We start from the raw sequence: 9,733 nt of genomic DNA on the forward strand, positions 1-9,733 counted from the left end.
GATCAATATCAACATGTTGGCACCCTCACTTGATGAAGATTGAAAGAGATGGCATCAATTCAAAAGAGATCAACTCAAGCGGTATAAATTTGTTTTTCCTTTGATCTTGAGTTTAATAGGTATGCCGTACTATTAAGAGGGATGCATCATGTTGATAGATAATATTTCATAAGTGCTCAATCCAACCTATGTGAGCTTTGAGTGTGAGAGTCAAGAGGTTCTAACTCTCTGCACAGTACCCATGCATATTGGACGTGTCCGGTATGCATACCGGACATGTCTGATATTTGGGATGTGTACTTTCCCATCTCTATAGTTTTGGAGGAGTTGAGTGTCGGAAGTCCTGACATGTGTCGGGAGTTCTAGGGGTCGAAAGTCTTGAAAAGCATCGGGTGTCCTAACAACTAACTGACTTATAGAGTTGACTGCCTGGTCACATCGGACGTGTCTGGTATAGTAGGCTAGAGCCCAATGGCTAGTTTTCAAACGAGCCGAGGGTCAGGAGTTCTGACTTGAGTTGGTCGGGAGTTTTGACAGTTAGAAGTCCCGGTAAGGGTCGGGAGTTCTGACACCTCGCATACTTCAACTCAGTTACCGTTGGCGCAGTGTAAGTCATACCGGACGTGTCCAGTATGGCAACGGTTACATAATGGCTAGTTTTTCAAAGGGGCTATAAATACCCCTTAGCCTCCACCTTTGGAGGTTGTTGATTCTATAGGTGAACCCACACGTTTTTTAGCTTTGTCAACTCTCCCAAACCCTCTCTTAGTGAGTGTGTGATCCAAATTGCAAAATCCATTAGTGGGTTGAGAGAAATTCAAAATTGAGAGCAAGCCACCACTTGAGCACTTGTGCATATTGTCTATTTCATGATTTGCATTTGTTACTCTTGGAATCTTCGGTCCTAGACAGCTAGGCATCATCGGAGAGCACCCAAGAGATTGTGGTGTGCCTTGGAAAGTCTATAACGGTCGATTCCGCCGCCTCAAAATCAACTAGTGGAAGGAGGAAAAGGAGTTAGAAAAGACTTCAGCTAGAGTGACCTTCATGGTACCCTCTAGGGCTGACCTTCGCTGGGTCATCCGCAGCCCCCTCAACGGAGAGTAGGACTCGAACAAGTCTGAACTTTGGTAAAACAAATATCGTGTCTCAATTCGCATTTCTTTCGATATTTATGTTGCTCTAGCTCTTGTGCAGGTTCTCTATGTATCTTGTCATCTCTAGTAGGTACCAGTAGTTTGGTTTGAAGATAGAAATCGAAAGGAGCAAGTTTGGGTCTGTTCCACTAAAACCGTGTATACCGGACACGTCTGGTATACCTACCGGACACGTCCGGTATTGATTCCTGTGCCAAACTTAATTGCATTTTGATTTAACTCTTTGGTTGCAGGTGTTTGGCTCCCTAAACTTATTTAGTATCTTTTATATACTCTGTGGCTAACTTGTGAGGGGTGGTATTACTCTGATTTGGAGTTTCCATTTTGGAAACTCTCATTACTAAATCGTTTCTGCTTTTAAAGGTGTTAATTTTCAGAAACACCTATTCACCCCCCTCTAGGCGGCACCCTAGGTCCTTTCAAATACTTAAGTTGCTAATGATCTTCATCATACACATCATAATTCTTGATATCATGTTTAAAAGTCAAGGCCAACTATGAATTCTTTGAGTTTTAATGCTACTTGTAACATACAACATGCATATCCATATTCATACGCATGTTAATGCTCACAATATGTGGTTCCACCACAAGACATGTTGATGAATAAGAAAATTGACTCTGAGAATAATAACTATCCACCTAATTACTAACAACTCACGTATGGTGCACAATATGCTAATAAAACAGAGGTTCCACCTACAAATTCAGCACCATATACAGGAGTTAATGCTCACAATTTAGTTTCATAGCAGTACGACATACAATTCATCCCCTACTGAACTTCAAAAATTTAGTGAGAATTATGCTTCATTTCTAAATGAGCCTAAAAGTATTAGGTGGTAGTTTGTTAGTGGGACGGACAATGTTATTCATGCTTGGTTGGCTACCTTGTTGAAAAGTTGAAAGAAGGTCAAGAGCATCTAGATAGTAATGAGATTAAAGCAGAATTGTGCAATAAGAGAAAGCATTGAGAGCTAACACAGCTGGCAAAGAAGAAGTTGATTTTGTTATAAGCAAGTGTTCAGCTGATAAAGCTGAACAACACAATATCATTCTGAATCAATTACATCTCAAGAAACAAGTCAAGCTATAGAAAACATGTGAAGTGCAAGAAATTAGCAAGCCTTGACTTTGTTAGGATCCAAAATGGTTGTGTATTTATCTAGTAACTATCCTGTTATTCATGATCCTCAAATTATAGCTAAAATATGTTTTGTTAACAAATAATACCAAGTCACTAAAGATGAAACCCTTGAAGATAAGGAGAAGGTGTCAGAGTGTCAACAGCTGGAGATTTCTAGTGGTGCTGGAAAAACTGGCTTAACCGGGCTTGAACACCAACCTAGCTAGATTTCGCAGAGCAGTTTGCAATTGGTTGTTCTCAGGAGATGAGGAGCAACATCACTCAAATCAAGTACCTTCACTTCTCATGCATGATTAACAAGGTACCAAGTACAATGTTTTACCAAAATCCCAATCTAGTCATATTGTTTCAATTGCTACATCTATTAGTGATATTCTTACTTGTAGTGTTAAGAGACTGATTGAGGAAGGTATTTTACTTGTCGACAATGAAATAAATTTAGATTGTATAGGCCAACATATTATGCGTTATTAAGAGACCAATAACACTATTTTATCAAAGTTAAAGCTTTCTCCAATGTTTACCTTGGCTTCTATATCTACATGGGTTACTTATTTTATATTCAATTCATACTTGGTCACAAATGAGAAACAAATTATGCAATTATTTTAGGTTTAATGATTCTAGGCTAACATTGAGAAATATTGCAGATGCCGATGTTGGTTTTATGATCAATACTTAAACATCTGGCAAGTAAGAGAATTGCAAAGGTGTGACCGAATGGATTGATGTCAAATCTGATCCATTCGTTTGTATAGCTTTAAGCTGACTCCATAAAAGAGTCAGCTAAAGAAATCAAAGTACACCTTTGACTTTACTTTTTGTGATCATGTCTTTATAATTTGTTAGAGAATAATGTTATTAGGCTCAATGATCACAAAGTTTAGCTTTCAATTCAAAATCTAGAAGGGCTTGTGTATTCCAAGTGGCATAATTCCTTTGATCATAATACTTCTAACTGTAATATGTTTGATTAAGATCCAATCAGCCATTAATAAAGGATGATTAAGATTTTCTAAAGCTCAATAAAACAACGAATTAAATTCAGTTGGTCTTGATGGCAAATAGATTTAGAATCGGCTAGCATCAACCAATTCATCAAAAAAGTCAAAGCTCAAATGTCAAAGAAACATTTGAAGCCCTCACGTGAAGACAAGGTCATTGTCCATGAATTGCAAATTGGGGATGTTCTAGAGGACACTGAGGTGATTACAAATCTAGAAAGATACTAGGGCCAAGCAAAATCTCTCTAGCTAAAGCAAAGGCCGATTGATCCCATTGAATAGGGAGAATTAGGTTAAGCCAGTTCTGTCTAGGAAAGTAACCATCTTTTACAATATACTCCAATTCCTCCAAAGAAGGTAGATTATTAATCATTAGTGGTTGGTGATCTTTCACAATCTATGAATGATTCATTGAGCTCTTGCCCATTGGGTCTAGATGTGTAGTAGCTAAAACTAGCTAGTATATTGTTTAATCTAGTTTCCCCAGGATCAGAGGGATCCTCATGTGGCACATGTCTATCAAGAGGAGGATAAAAAGGAGGATCATAGAGATAATGGAGGTAAAGGCCATGATAAGCATAAGAGTAAAAGCCAAAGCTCAGTTTGGATGAACTTCTAGCTAAATATAAGAAATAAGATGAAGCAAATGTTGCTAATCAGCTAAGAAAGGTCCAATCATCAAGATTGTCTCCAAAGCACAAGTCTCAAGAGTGGAATTAGCAAGGGAATAGATCTCACACAATAGCAATATATGTACTCTCCTTTTGAGTACTCCATTCCTATGTCATATGGACTATGACCCATAGTAATGGGGACAAGGATCCCGATCTTTCATCAGGTAGAGGTAACTATCGTTGTGGTGGAGAATGACACACCGATTCGGCTTCAGATCAAAAGATCGAACCCTGCAATCTTAGCACCACAACTCCTCTGGTTATCAACTGAGACATGGATCCGGTTGACCTCACCAAGAAGGCTAATCCCTGCCTGCGCAATGAAGAACACAAGCAAGAACAAATTGCAGATGAATGATTAATCTCATGATGTTGGGGTCTCACAAACCGATGAATGGCGAAACTGTTCTTGATAGATTAATCTAAACAAAACCCAAAACCTAATGACAGTGGTGGTGTATGATTATAAAGGTCTTAGGTTCATCGCCTACCCTTGACGCCCCCCGCTAACGGTCTCAAAGACGATACACGGCCCATTGGACCAAATACGGTGATGCAGCACCTAGATAGATTCTGGACGGTGACTTGTTTCGACAATTCCCATGGATTCCTACGAGCTTTTGATGTGAGACCACTTGGATTGGCTTCCTTATCAAATTAGATTTCCAACCATATGTGGATTGTCGAAAACAGAGTCCGGATGCGTCCTGGGTGACCAGTTTAAGGCAGATCGGTCCTGGAGGCCAAGGCAGACTCAAAATCATGTTGGACCGGGCCTCCGATTTCTGTTGGACGTCCTTGCTGGTCATCATCGCCTCCACCACTTCCTCTAAGTCCCTCATGACCCTCTCCAATGTTCCTAATCAAGATAACATCATTAGGTAGTAGTCTACTCTCAAAAGTATGAAAATGATCGCTTAAGAACGAGCTCACCTCTAAATTGAGTTGACGCATTCGAGCTTGGGTCATCGAACCTTGCATGACGGTTGGAGGATCAGTGGGTACATCCAAAGGAGTGATGTCCTCATTGTCCTCCCCCTCTTGAAACTGAGTCAGTCCTCGACTCAAGCTCATCTTCTTCTCCCAAATAAGGCTTCAAATCTGCAATGTTAAAGGTGGGACTAATCCCTGAACTCGGGTGGCAACTCAAGTTTGTAGGCATTATCATTTATTTTCTCAATTATCTTATAAGGACCAGCTGCTCTTGGCATTAATTTAGACTTACATAGCTCAAGAAATCTATCTTTTCTCAAATGTAACCAAACCAAATCACCCGGTTCAAGTTTAATTTCTTTTCTACCTTTACTACCAGCAATTCTATACTTTTCATTCATTTTTTTCAATATTTGCTTTAGTTCTTTCATGCAACTTACGAATGAAATCAGCACGCTCTCTAGCATCACTATGTGTTCTCTTAGTGGTAGGTAAAGGCAAAAGATCAATAGGAATGCTGGGGGTTAAAACCATACACTACCTGAAAATGACTTACCTTGGTGGTGGAATGTTCCACCCTGTTATATGCAAACTCCACATGCGGCAAACACTCTTCCCACATCTTCAAATTGTGCTTCAAAATTGCTCTCAACATGGTGGACAATGTTTGATTCACTACCTCAGTTTGCCCATTAGTTTGGGGATGACATGTTGTAGAAAACAGTAGCTTGGTCCCCAATTTATTCCACAAAGTGCGCCAAAAATGACTCAAGAATTTTGCATCGCGATCTGAAACAATAATAGAAGGCATACCATGCAAGCGAATGGTTTCATGAAAGAAAAGGTTAGCAATATGAATAGCATCGTCGCTCTTATGACAAGGAATAAAATGTGCCATCTTAGAAAAATGATCAACCACCACAAAAATACTATCCCTTCCCCTCTTAGTCCTTGGTAAACCCAACACAAAATCCATAGATATATCAGCCCAAGGAGTAGAAGGAACAGGAAGAGGCATATACAAACCATGTGGGTTCAACCGTGACTTAGCTTTTTGACATGTGGCACACCGAGCCACATACCGTTCTACATCATGCCTCATCCTTGGCCAAAAGAAATGTGTGGACAGCACGTCCTTCAGTCTTTTTAGCACCAAAATATCCCATCAATCGTGCCTCCATGTGCCTCCTATAACAACAAAAGACAAACAGAGCCAACTAGAATTCATAGGCGGTTAGCCTCTAAACAAAAACCCATCATTGATCCTAAACTTATTCCATGTACGTCCCTCTCTACAATTCAGCAACACATCCTTAAAATCAGGATCAAGCGCATATTGTTCTTTTATTGATTCAAGACCAAAAATCCGACAATCAAGTTGGGACAGCAATGTATATCATCTAGACAAAGCATCAAGCAATCACATTATCCTTCCCTTTCTTGTGTTTGATAATATAAGGAAAAGATTCAATAAATTCAACCCATTTAGCATGCCTATGATTCAGATTATGTTGAGAGCGAAGATACTTAAGGGATTCCTGATCAGAATGAATAACAAATTCTTTAGGCCACTAAATAATGACTGCCACTGTCTCTAAAGAACGGATAAGTGCATACAATTCCTTATCATACGTGGAATAATTCAGAATAGGGCCATGCAATTTTTCACTAAAGTAAGCAATGGGTTTACCATCTTGCATCAAAACACCCCCAATGCCAACTTCACTAGCATCACATTCTAGCTCAAAAGTCTTACCAATGTTTGGAAGTTGCAGCAATGGTGCATGTGTGAGCTTGTCCTTCAAAGTGTCAAAGGACTCCTCATGTGCCTTTCCCCAATGAAACACCACCCTTTTCTTCGTCAACTCATGCAACAGGGGCAGCAATGGTGCTGAAATCTTTGATGAAGCAGGCGGTAGAATCCTGCAAGACCAAGAAAACTCCTCACCTGTGTGATGGTTTGGGGAACCGACCAGCTCTTTATGGCTTCAATTTTCATCTCATCCACCTCAATTCCCTGTGGAGTTACAACATAGCCAAGAAAAAAAACTCGATCCCTACAAAAGATGCACTTCTCAAGGTTACCAAAAAATGTGCATCACTGTAAAGCATTAAAAACATCACGTAAGTGATCCATATGTTCAACAAAAGACTTGCTTGTAAATCAATATATCATGAAAGTAAACTACCACAAAACAACCAATAAAAGCTCTTAAAACCTCATTTATTAAGCGCATGAAAGTGCTAGGTGCATTTGTCAAACCAAAAGGCATTACTAACCTAGTCATACAACCCGAATTTGGTTTTAAATACAGGTTTTCCATTCATCTCCAAGTTTCATTCTAATTTGGTGGTAGCCACTTCGCAAGTCAATCTTGGTGAAAATTATAGAACCACACAACTCATCAAGCATGTCATCTAGCCTAGGAATAGGATGACTGATACCGAATAGTAATATTATTGATGGCTCTACAATCAACACACATACGCCAAGTTCCATCTTTCTTAGGAACCAAAAGTACAGGAAGAGCACAAGGACTAAGGTTTTCACGTACATACCTCGTAGTCCAAAAGGTCTTGGACTTGCCGCATGAATTTCCTTAGTCTCCTCAGGATTGGTTCGATAGGGCAGCATGGTTGGGCAAGGTTGCTCCCTAGAATCAAATCGATTTGATGCTCAATCCCTCTCATAGGTGGCAGCCCCGGGGGTATCTCAGCTGAAAAAATTTCCTCATACTCCTACAAAAGGTTAGTGACTAGCAAGAGGCACCGAGCTAACAATATCATCAAGCAAAAATATAGCTCATTTGCATACCAAAGCATAGCAAATATCATCATCAGAAATTTCAACAAAGTCATATTTTGTTGCAAGCATAACACCACCCTTCAATTTAATCCCCTCGGCCTTAGAAATAGATGTAGACTTATCCTTTTTAGGTGGGAGAATAGAATTAGCAACTTGCTAATTTTCAGATTGAACATCATTTAAACTAGCAATGCGTTCTCTATCAGCTTGTACAATTTGAGCAGGGGTCAAAGGTACCAAAGTAATTTTCTTTCCTTTATGCACAAAAGTGTATTTATTACTTCTACCATGGTGTGTAGCATCATTATCATGTTCCCAAGGATGACCCAATAAGAGTGAATAGGCTTGCATAGGTACCACATCACAATCAACAGAATCAGCATAAGAACCAATGGAAAATGAAACTCTGCAAGTTTGTGTTACCTTTGCTTTTCTAGAATCATTTAGCCACTAAATATGGTATGGACTGTGGGTGTGGGCATGTGGTCAAACCAAGCTTCTTGACCAAATTAGAACTCACCAAATTATTGCTAGCTACCTCTATCAATAATGACACGTGCTCGATGGTTGCTGATGACTGAAGAAAATCTAGAACAAGTTATGGCATTGTAGCTTCTCAGGATTGCTATACTTGTGAGCTAAGTACCCATTGTACAATGATGCTCCTATAGGCCACCATGGCCTCATCACCAAGGACTTTACCGTCCTCCTCATCTGTATCTTTGTCTTCTTCATCTTCAATGTCAGAGGTGCTGATGTAACCATCTTCTAGTAGCAATGTATGCCCACTGACTTGGGTAGCCCTTCTGCATATGGCCAATTCCATGGTAGTGGTGGCACTGAATGCCCGAAGTGCATCCCGTCGATGTAACGGACGAGGCACTCTTGGTAGGCACCTGCAAAGAATTTTTACCATGAATTTGAAGGTCATGCGAGAGGTGCCTTAGGTGTAGCGGTAACTCTAGAGGCTGCTGGTCGCTTGCTCACTGGTGGAGGTGCCCGAAAAGTGGTTGGCTTGGTCAGCCCCAAAGATGGTGTCCGAGCGTGGCGTGTATGTGGTGCTGACGTTGCTCTTGCTCTGCTGTTCACGCCCCTATAATTCCTTTTCTACAAGCATAGCAAACTAAAACAATTGGTTGACAGTGTTAAATTCTTTATAATCAACAATGTCCTAAATCTCGCACCTCAAACCCGAATAAAAACTGACAAATAGGAATCTTCATTCCCCTCCACAATACTACAACGCATCAATCCCTTTTGGAGCTCATCATAGTAATCCTTGTATAGATTTGTCTCCTTGTTCTAAACGCATCAATTTCTTACGCAAGTCTCTATGATAAGAAGGAGGAACAAAACTGATCACGCATAGCTATCTTAAGTTCTTCCCACTGTACTAGGTAAAGCATCCTATGCAGCTAGCCCATTCCACCAAATAATGGCAAAGTCCTTAAACTCACTAGTAGCTTGTTCGAACTCTATGATGCTCAGGCACAAGGTGGGCACTAAACTTTTGTTCTACTATCATCTCCCAATCAAGATATCCCTCAGCATCATAATGACCCAAAAAAGATGGTATGGTGAACTTAATCTTAGCATAAGGGTCATCGGGCACATGATGATTATTACCTTGATGGTGGTGGACACCACCCATAGCTATTCTATTGTGGCGAAGACGCCATTGTAATCTTGCTTGTCAGAAGGCTACTCGATCTGTGTTCCCTAGTGGCATCATGCACCATGTCTTCTGGCAAGAGACCATCGGTGTTGCTGCTAGGAGACATCGTTGTTGACCGCCACCAAGGTTTCCAACTCAGTAACATTGTCGGTTAATGTGGAAATTTGTTTGTCCAATCTCTCCATGCTGTTGCCAATGTTGAGTTCAATGAGTGTGTCAGTGACTGGCCTTCCTGATGGCCTCATTCATCCTTTTTTGGGCATTCTCTACAGTAGCTTGCAGTTGCTCTTGGCTAACACACTCGTTGAAATCCTTGGGACTATTATCTCCACTCTGA

The sequence above is a fragment of the Miscanthus floridulus genome, chromosome 2, assembly GCF_019320115.1.
Source record: "Miscanthus floridulus cultivar M001 chromosome 2, ASM1932011v1, whole genome shotgun sequence".
Classification (NCBI taxonomy): domain Eukaryota; kingdom Viridiplantae; phylum Streptophyta; class Magnoliopsida; order Poales; family Poaceae; genus Miscanthus; species Miscanthus floridulus.